Source organism: Prinia subflava, chromosome 11 (genome assembly GCF_021018805.1).
Source record: "Prinia subflava isolate CZ2003 ecotype Zambia chromosome 11, Cam_Psub_1.2, whole genome shotgun sequence".
Lineage (NCBI taxonomy): Eukaryota > Metazoa > Chordata > Aves > Passeriformes > Cisticolidae > Prinia > Prinia subflava.
Window position 1 is genome coordinate 12,318,474 of NC_086257.1, and position 10,494 is coordinate 12,328,967.

At 41.4% G+C, this 10,494-nt stretch overlaps 1 long non-coding RNA gene across 3 annotated transcripts; it reads left to right on the plus strand.

Annotated features, from left to right (window-relative positions):
* Positions 1-149: 149 nt before the first annotated feature.
* Positions 150-9,741, plus strand: LOC134556069 (uncharacterized). 3 transcript variants are annotated; one of them, XR_010081547.1, is made up of 5 exons: positions 150-282; positions 3,304-3,412; positions 4,432-4,986; positions 7,120-7,158; positions 7,886-9,741. It is a non-coding gene; the product is annotated as an uncharacterized LOC134556069 (long non-coding RNA). The 3 variants fall into 3 exon arrangements; XR_010081548.1 differs by having other exon boundaries at positions 4,827-4,986; XR_010081549.1 differs by lacking the exon at positions 7,120-7,158.
* Positions 9,742-10,494: the final 753 nt, after the last annotated feature.

Below are 10,494 nucleotides of genomic sequence, written 5' to 3' on the forward strand. Positions count from 1 at the left end.
AACGCAGTCTTTGAAATTACAGCTCCCCAGCAACCTGGTCTTCATTGTGCATTTCACTCCACTGGGGAAAATGGGATCACAATAACGATCCTGAAGTGATTGTGAAAGGAAAGAAAACTTTTTTGTGCTTGGAGAGGGCACATGGTACTGAAAGGTATCAGAAGTTTTAATGCTACCCCCAGAAAGTACTGATGTGGATCAGAAACTAAATATACATGTCAGCAAAATACAACAATGCTCTGGAAAATCATAAAGCAGCTTCCACACCAAATCTTGACACAGGTAAAAAAGGTGGTTTTGGCACAGGGTTTGTCTGTTTGGGGGGCTTTAGGGGAACAGATGTGGTTGGGGTTTGGTTTTGTCAGGAGTTTTTTTTTGGAAGTAGATTTCTGTTGCGCTGAGTTTTTAGGCTTTTTTAATAATCTCTAAAATCTTTTTCTTATGAAAATACAGCCTTCAAGGGGCTGTGGGCACTGTCACTAAGCTCCTGCATGTCCTGATCTCCTACCATTCTGAAACAGCTGCAAAAAGCAATTAGTCCAAAAAGACTGAATTCATTCCACCCAAATGTTTCGATTTTAATCATATTAAGCAGGTTTTAGAATAAAAGTAGAGAAGTGTGGCTATCAAGATACTGATTTATGTAAACAGACTATGTAGTTTGAGCAAAAAAAAAATAAGATCAGGAAGGAACAGCATAAAAGACGTGAATATGTCTTGCACCAAAACCTGTGCCAAAACTCACCACTGGTCATGAAGAATTTTTCAAACTGGTCTCTCACTTCTGAGTGTTTTTGTTCTAAATAATGAACCCTCTGAGGGAATATTTTTACATCTATCCTGAAGATCTATTCTGCTTCAGATAGATATCCTTTAATATTCATTTGGTTTGAGTGTGAGAAAGAATAACTTTCTCTGTGGCAAGAGCACACTGGAGGTACAGAGACATTCACATGAAGTCCACATTCCAAGATTTTCAGAAATCCAAGATTATTTGGTGATCTTCTCCACATTTTCAGAAAGTCACCATTCAATGTTCTGATTCTAAATTCAAACTAAATAAAACAAATTTTTTACTTTTTTAGGGAAGGAAAAAAAGAGAACTAGATAAGACTTCCATAAGATTTAATGGCATAATGGTAACTCTATTAGGACAGCAAAATTAATTTCAGTTTCCCTGAGGTATCTTATTTTAATTAACAAATTCATGATCCTGCTCTATTAATTAGCATACTGAAGGAATAATAAGTTTTAGATGAGCTTAGTTCTGATAAAGCTTTTCATCCCCTAAAAAAATAATAAAAGGAATTAAGAATCTCAATCCAATTTGTTTTGAAATTCTACCCAATAATACAGCACAACTATTAATGTTTCCTTTTAATGTGAAAATGTTTTTGTTTTCCATTTACTGCATTTATGACATTCTACCTACTAAAAAGGTGGTAGTGGCCCACTAAGAAAAGTAATCCTAGCAGGATTCCAGGTAATTTTACTTTTCATATTATTTCCTACTGATAACCAATAGGGCAAACACATGGAATTCATTACAATCCTTATCTACCGTGGATTTACATACAGTACATTTACATACAGTAACAGTTATCCATTAGCATCCCACCTGGGTCAAATAAAATCCTAGGAACTTCTCTGGGACACCAAACTACACAGTAAGTGTTTTGTGCCTCAGTTTGCCTGGACCTTTCATGGGTCACCAAGTAGCCACTTTACTACTGGTCCAATCACTCCTTTTTATAGACATGTTCATGCATTTGTCTGCGTAAAGCAGATCTGGAAACCTGGTTCTTTTTTCTCAGGTTTGTTTTATATTCCTCTCTTCTTATATCACAGGTTAATTACTGGCAAAGAAAAAAAAAATCACACAACTGAAAACCACAACAAATTTTTGCGTTTACTTTTGATCCCAAAAGCAACAATTCTGTGCTTTTGATTCTTGCAAAGCACTTTGCAAATTTCCTGTTATACAAAGTAAAAGAGGGAAATATAAGCAAATCACCAATGGTTTAGGTAAGCAAAAATGCGAAGGAGAAAACTTGTGGATACGTGCAAATGTAGAGATGCTCAGAACTTCAGAACTGCTTGTCCTGCAAAGACAGGCTGCTTCTTTGACCTAGCACCATCTGTAAAACAAATGAGAGCAAAAGTGAACACTAGGAGGTTGTGTGTGCACAATTTTTCTAATTAGTATGTCTTGACAGCATTTTGCTTAAGTATTTCAAACTCCTAGGCTGAATATTTTCAATACTTTACTGAAGTACAGAAGCCAAAACAGCTACTGTGTAACAGAAAGACAATTACCAAGAACAGAGTTTGTAGAAAGAGTTGAACAACTTAAAAAATATGTGTTGTAATGGAAAAGCCATGTGAACTTCCCTACCACGCCTGCCAGCCCCAGGGCTGCACAGTTCCTGTCTCCTCCAGCAATGGCAGAGAGGGGAATGGCAGGAGCTGCTCTGTCCCCCTGACAAGATGCTCTGGTAGAAGCTGGTCCTGCTGTCTCCCCATCTCAGCTCCCCTAGGATTGATCAGTTCTGTTGTGTATCCCACAGTGACACCCTGGTGCTACCCTGCCTCTGATGTATGCAGGGAAATGACAGATATTGTCTCAGGTATTGTCTCTGAAGACTTTAATACCATGGACAGTTCACTGTCATAGACAACAACTTCTTGCAAAGCTGTCTAAATACTTCAGCTTTTGTTTGCTTTATTTGTATTTTCGTCTCCTTTTCATCTCCATGTGGTCCATTGAGGAAGCCTAATTAGCATGTCCCTCTCATATCTTTGTTTTTCTTCAGGCACCTAATAGCAATTATTGTCTGTGTTTATTTCCTACTGTTTATGTCCCAGGCATGTTAAAGAAGGATGATTGTCAGCAAAATTATTAACATGTCTTATCACCACTTTATTATGTGTCTTTTAGAAAAGCTTTGTAATGTGTTTGGTAGTTTACTCAGAAAACCACAGAAGTTTAGAGAAACTTTCCCCTCCACACAAGAAAACAGGACAGTGCTTTCAGAGATTCATTGCTCTAAAGATTTATCTTCTCAGAAGAGTCTGAATTTTGGAAGACTGAGACCACAGAAACAGGGAATATCCTTACTTCCTATTTTATGTTTTTTAATTAGGGTTTCAACATCTCAGGACTGATATTTTTGCTGTAGTGGGGATTGGCACAGATAGGTTTTTTAAAGTAATTTTTCATTAATAGGAGTACTAAGTTAATGCTTAATAATAGACTAAATAATTAGCCTGTGCTTGCCAGCTTTCATACTTATTGTGTATCAGGTAATACAGAACCAGATGCAGAGCTCCAGGTTCCAGATATGTTCAAAAGAATGGGAAGTTAAAAGAAGAATCTCCCTCCTGCTAAACACACACACACCATTTTTATGTGGTAATTATACTATTTTACTTTAATACTTACAGTAGAAAGACAGAGAGAGACTAAGCATGCCAAGACTGTATTATTATAGCAGCAAGAAATGAGAATAATGAAATATTGGAGGAAATTCTACTCTTGTTTATTTCAGCATAATAGTTTGTTCTGGTGCCTGGTATGTGAATGTGGCATATATATATATATATATATATATATATACAAACACACATGCATATGAGCATATACATATATGTGCATGTATATATCTGTATATGTATGTATATATGCATATATATATCCAGAACTATACATTACATTTTATGGGCTCCAACATTTGGTTAATGGTTACTAAATCTGGGATTTACAGAGACATTAGGAAAGATGGTATTTATTTGCAATTTTATTTTCCTCAGAGTGAAACATGGAATCCATACAGCTGCACAATGAAGATGATTAGAATTGCCAGAAATGAAGGCCTCCTGGGAAAAAAAAATACCAATAGCATAGTTTAACTACATGAACCATAATTGCATTATTAGCTCTGCTGTGCTCTACCACAGGAAAGCTAATGACATGATTCTGAAGAAGCTTTATAGATTATGGAAAACTATATAACCTCTTGCTCTCCCATTGACAGCACAACTCATTTGAGACCCCTGTCATTAAGGGAGGGAAAACTGTCTCTTTTTTCACAAATCCTATGAATACGTCTTTTTGTGGATTTTAAACTTTAACTGTATATATGCCCATGGACCAGCAGTTGAGATAACAAATAATCATTTGTACAACCTTAGCTGTGAAATGTATTTTCAGTCCCAGTCCAACAGATAAATGACTATTGCAGAAAGAGGCATTCCCTGCTCCAGGTATGGACTTGGCGGCACCTGGAAGGTAGCAAGAGGATTATTATAATAATAATTCCTATATTATATTATTATATATTGTTATTATTATCATCATATTAGCATAAACTGTCAGTGAAACGAAATGTCTGGGGTTTTTCAGAGTTCTAATTGTACTTACTGTTTAATCAGTCTGCCTACAGTTTACTAGCAGGAGTCCATCTTAAAAGCAGAAGACCAGAGTAATTTTCATTATGTTCTGACAACATGCAACAGTTATTGGTGGTGAGTGGGTCCCACTTTGTCCCTGTATTTTGCCCTCCCTCCCAGTCCCAAGGTTGCAAAGACATAAATATGTGATAACCATGACTTTTTCAGTAATTACTGAAATAAAAATGCGTAATCAAGGTTATTAAGTCTCGAAACACAAAATGATCCAAGACACAGTCTTCAAGCATTGTGCCTGGGAGACTTCTTCTCCAGCACATGACACAAAGCCAGCTTGCTCAGATGTTAAACTTGTACACATTTGCTCCAGGACTCCTAGCAGACCTGCAACAGTCCTCAGGAATTTTGTCTCACTTTAGGTGTGCACCGATAGGCACCTGTGGGTCTCCCCTGAGTTCTCCACCACACAAGGATCAGCCCTTTCTTTTTTCGCTGGCAAGGTTTAAGAGTGAATTTGTGAACTCTGTGGGACCTGAGAGAGAACCAGCCCTGGGCTGTTTCCCAATTCACAGCTCAAAGGTGGGCATAATTCCTTTAATCCCGTTTGGATCACTTCAGCATCCTCCGTGGAGCACCCCGGGCACGCCGGGCAGGGCAGGGCAGAGCAGGGCAGAGCAGAGCAGGGCATGCCTGGCAGGGCCGGGTAGGGCAGGGCAGGGCAGGGTAGGGCAGGGCAGGGCAGGGCAGAGCAGGGCATGCCTGGCAGGGTAGGGCGGGGCAGGGCAGGGCACTGCCTCACCCCGCAGCACTTGAAGGGGCAGCCCTGCTCCTCTCCTGGCTCTGCTGTGCTGCTTCTGCCCTCACCGGCACCGTGAGACCACAAAGGGACCCCGGGCAGCAGAGGGAAGGCTTGCCTTTAAATGGGACATGGGGCAGCAGGGTGAAAAATGAGCAGTGATCTATCAGCAAAACGTCCTGTCCGAATTTACACATTATCTCCTGCACAAATTACTGTTGGGGTGATCCCCACTCTGAAACCTCCAACAAGGGAACCGCTGAGCGTCATTCCATCCAGATCCACTCGAGAGGGCGAAGAGGAGAGCCTTCCACAGGGGATGGAGGAGAGGAGAGGAGAGGAGAGGAGAGGAGAGGAGAGGAGAGGAGAGGAGAGGAGAGGAGAGGAGAGGAGAGGAGAGGAGAGGAGAGGAGAGGAGAGGAGAGGAGAGGAGAGGAGAGGAGAGGAGAGGAGAGGAGAGGAGAGGAGAGGAGAGGAGAGGAGAGGAGAGGAGAGGAGAGGAGAGGAGAGGAGAGGAGAGGAGAGGAGAGGAGAGGAGAGGAGAGGAGAGGAGAGGAGAGGAGAGGAGAGGAGAGGAGAGGAGAGGAGAGGAGAGGAGAGGAGAGGAGAGGAGAGGAGAGGCTTCCACAGGGGATGGCAAAGAGGAGAAGAGAACCTTCTGCAGGGGATGGCAAAGAGGGAAGGAGAGGAGAGCCTTTCACAGGGGATGGCAAAGAGGAGAGCAGAGCCTTCTACAGGGGATGGCAAAGAGGAGAGGAGAGCCTTTCACAGGGGATGGCAAAGAGGAGAGGAGAACCTTCTGCAAGAGATAGCAAAGAGGAGGAGGAGGAGAGCCTTCTACAGGGATTGGCAAAGAGGAGAGGAGAGCCTTCTACAGGGGATGGCAAAGAGGAGAGGAGAGCCTTCTATAGGGGGTGCCAAAGAGGAGAGCAGAGCCTGTCGTGCGGGGCTGCGGAGCCGCTGCCGTGCCCCGGCCCCGGCGCTGTCCCGGCCCCGTGTGCGGGAGGATGTTGCCATCAAGCGGCCGCTCCCTCAATTACCGAGCGCTTCCCGGCGCTCCCGGGATGACTTCCCACCCTCAGCTGCCTGCTGGGTGACTGCAGTGCCTCAGCTGCTTCCACATTACTCAAAAACACTCTTGATGCCAATTGCTTTGAATCTCCAAAAAGGAGGAGGACATTTAAGGCATCTAAATTAACTGTATCTGACCTATTTATTAATAAAATCCAACCACGTATTTTTTCCTCTCTAGCTAAGGAGCATAACATATAATTCTGGTTCTGCTAAGAGAAGTTATGTAGAAAAGCCATTGCCCTTAAAGCTGTTGTGCATAGTGCCTTACAAACCATAGGGGGCATTATGTTACCATGGTTTGTTCTTCTCATTTATCAATTTAAAATTATGTTCTGCAATTGTCATATTCATCCAGCTCTCAAAAGCCCTGTCTTTACATCAGCGTAAGAAATAAACACAGAAAAATACATTCTACATAGTATTCTGTTTCAAAAGTCCTTTTCAGGACATTCAAAGCATGGGACATGCGTGTTTTTATGTGCAACTTCATTTAGATACATTTACATGCTCTGAAATGTGCAGATTAATCTGCAAAGTGTCATAAATCTGTTACTGAGTGAATGTACAAAGCAAGGGACTAACCTTCAGGAGGAGATGAAAAATGCCATTTAACATCCCCAGGCTCTGCACAGTGTGCAGTGTTCCCTCATTGTTACTTGAGAGGAAATGCAGCTTACACAAACTAACAGGTCTCTAAAACACTGGCTGCCACAAACCTTTCCCAGTCTGTGCCCAGTTCAGCTCCCACAGCCAGTGCCACGTGTCCATGGAAGGAGGGTTAAGTGCCCATGGCTATAGGTGCTCCCAAAACACAATTTTTAAACTTTCCGTGCTTTCTGCAGTAAGAAGGTGTGAGGATCCAGTAAACAGGAGAAATAAAGGTAATTTCAAAACTGGCTTATAATTTTTGCTTACAGGAATTATAAGGAAGCCTTTAAAGCATAAAACTCACTGTGATTTAGCCCAAATTTAGGTTAAAAAAAAAAGGCAGGCATTAATTATCAGGATTTGTGTTGAACTGAATCTAAACTTATTTTAAACTTCAGTCTGACAGGAAAAGGTTAATTGAAGAACAGACCTTCATCTTGTTGTATTTATTAAGAAATACAGAAAAAACAAAGCAGATTTTGTAGATTGTTTTAATAAACAATATTTAGCCCACTTCAGAATAAATAGCAAGCTCTCAGGGTGAGATTTGATACATTCTATGGTATCAAGAGATCTGCCCAGTTCCTTGTTCAAATAAAGGCTTGCCAAAACAAAAACTGGGAGTAATGGACAAAACCTAAAGTATTAGATTGTAAAATGGCACTGAGACTTGGGTTTTGCAAGGGAAAAAATTGAAATATCAGCCATGATTATTAAGAATCTTTAGGAAATATCAAGTTTTTAGTATTCATAAATTCACTGCTTATTATAGACTGTGGTCCTGAGAAGAAGGATAATATAATGAGAAAGGCAGGAACATTTTGTATTTTTCCGAACCACTTCTAAGAACAAACTACCAATTTGATTCTAAGGTGGTTCTCCAGAACTGCACTCTGTGTTTAATCTGAAAGAATTGGCATTGCATCATGCCATCCAGTTTCTCTCCCGTTCCTTTCACAGAGATCCCTCAGATGCAGAGAGGATGCCCTGATACTCCTTGTTCTCACGTCACAGTTCAGCCACTAAATGCTGGCAAAAAGCTTCTGCTGAAGAGAGCAAAGCCAGCTGCACCTTTCTAGCAGCAAACAGTGCCTGAAATCTGCAGTGGAGGGAAGGTGTGGGTGCACACTGACAGCAGCACCACGGGTTTGGGGAGCTCACAGCACACACCAGGAGTGCAGCACTGAGCAAGGAGAAGACAGCTCTGGCTCAGGAGGAGTGCCAGCCCCAGGAGCACTGGGACAGGGCTGCTGGTGCTGCACAAAGACACAGGGGATCGAACAAGGGGAGAGCTCAGTGCTTCTGACACCCACAGAAACCCTGTCCAGAGAAAGAAAGGGAGATGAGGCCATCTGATTTTATAAAATTAGCAGAATACTTGCATAATTACAGAGAGCCTGTGACAGCTGCTCACAGTGTCCACACCACGTGCTGCAGGTGGAGATTTATCCCCAGGTTTCCTGTTCCTCTGAATGGAAAGCAACAGGGGGTGGGCTCTTGGCATCCCATATAATGGCAGAACCTTCAAACAACTACCGCGCCCTAGGACCCCATTTCAATTTTGGGGAAAGGATATGGACTCTCCTAGTGCCAATTTTAGGGCTGCAGTCTTCATTTTCAGAGATGTCACGGGACAAATAGGAGATGAGCAAGGAACTCAAAGTTCCTAGGGCTGTTGGCTATACAGACCTGGCTTCTGGAATTTTCCCTCAATACTCCCTATTGAGTGTTTTTTACAGGAGATGGTAAGGAGAGCTGTGCCATTTAAAATTCAAGACTCTAAAATACCAGCAAGTGCAAAGACAACTGTTGGTAGTTTGAAATAATAATACATGTCTACAAAAGCCTTCTTTGTTATTTTATTTATGCCTCAATTATATTACTTCTAAAAACACAGTTTGGAAAGAAGGGCACAGCTCAGTGCATATCCTTTCACCTCCTTTATGCATATGAGTACACAAAATTCACCTCAGGGTCAGAAATCAAATGGTTATTACGGCTTCAGAAGGAACATCACACATGCCGTGCTCTGTGGTATCTCACAATACAGTCTCTTCATCTCCTCAGTCACCATCCACTCTTTATTAATAAGCAGTGAGCTCAAAACAGAACAAAGCTTTAATCCTATACCTCTTTTGAGCAGGATGGTGTGCTATCCTCACTTGTTACAGCCTTTTCTTAGTGATATCCACATACCATATACTTACAGTGATATTTACTTTATTTTCATTTCCATTTAAGAGTATATTTTTCACATTTTCCCTAGTGTATTTTAACCACCTGTTGAGCAATGCTATCACAGTCTGACTGCCTTGGTCTTACCATGCTTGGTGAGCTGCCAGAGCTTCCAGCAATAACAAAAGCCAGTCACAGCCATTCCTATTATTCTCGCTGCCACTAGGAAAACTGGCAGACTCACTTTGTCACTTTTGCAGCTGGGTGGCATTTATGAGATGTGTTTCATGTTTTCACAGCACCAGCTTGCATCACAGAGAAGCACAAAACTATAATTTTAATTGGAGTGATCATAGGTATCATTCTTGCCACTGTATATTACATTAAGTTAATGAACTCTGAGAGATACACTTGAACACATCATCACCATCAGCCCTATTCATTACAAACCTTATGCTTCATTTTCATGGGTTCCTGGGTTATTTTACTGGGGATGGGGAGTATGCATCCTCTGCTAGCAGCTCAACCTTTTTTCTCCCACTCACAAATTATTACTTCTGACAGAGAGTCTGAAGTGACAGAGGAACCAAAGAAGCATAAAAAGAATATACAATACCCTAAATCAGTACAGTACATTCAAGATTGGATGCTAAATATGAAGGAGGCATAACATAAGGTTTTGCAAAGATGTTCTCTTTTTTGGGGGGTGTGGGGGAGGGGAAGGTTTGTTTGGTTTTGTGTTTTCTAAGCCTTTTTCTTATATATTTGTCATGGGAGACTGAGGCAGCTTTTCCTACCATTCAACAAGTCTCTGCAATTGTGCTTTCCAGCAGACTCCATGCACAGGAGGGAGGGCTCCTACCTTGCAGCTCTTGGTTCTTGTTTCCCTGCCCCCTTTCTCCTTAAGGCTCAACTTGATTTAAAAAGAAAACAATCACAGCTGGGTTAGAGTTAAAATTAACTTGAAGGAAAATGGAGCATCTCAAAAAGAAAAAAGAAAAACCGCAGAAAAGTCACACTCCCTGCAACTTTGTCTGAACAATCACTTCCATGAGCTAAGGAACTCTTCCATCTCATTTCACTGTTGTGTCACCTATAGGGACCTGTTTCTGAATGTAAACATACCTGTTTACATTTTTGTATTTTTATTTACTGTGGCTGAGACTGTTATTGCTTTAGACCTTGGTGTAAGGCCATTCCAGGGACAGGAGCAACGTTCTTGCTGTACCTGCTGCTTTTCCTTGGAGCTGTCAACCAGTCCACCTAGAAACTCTTTGCTCTTGCATAACTCATTTCTTTACTTCATGCATTTTTCCTTTTTTATGAAGCCAGAAAGCAGGAAAGATTTTGTAGCTTTCATAATTTCTACATATGCTTGTTAAAAGTGAGCATTT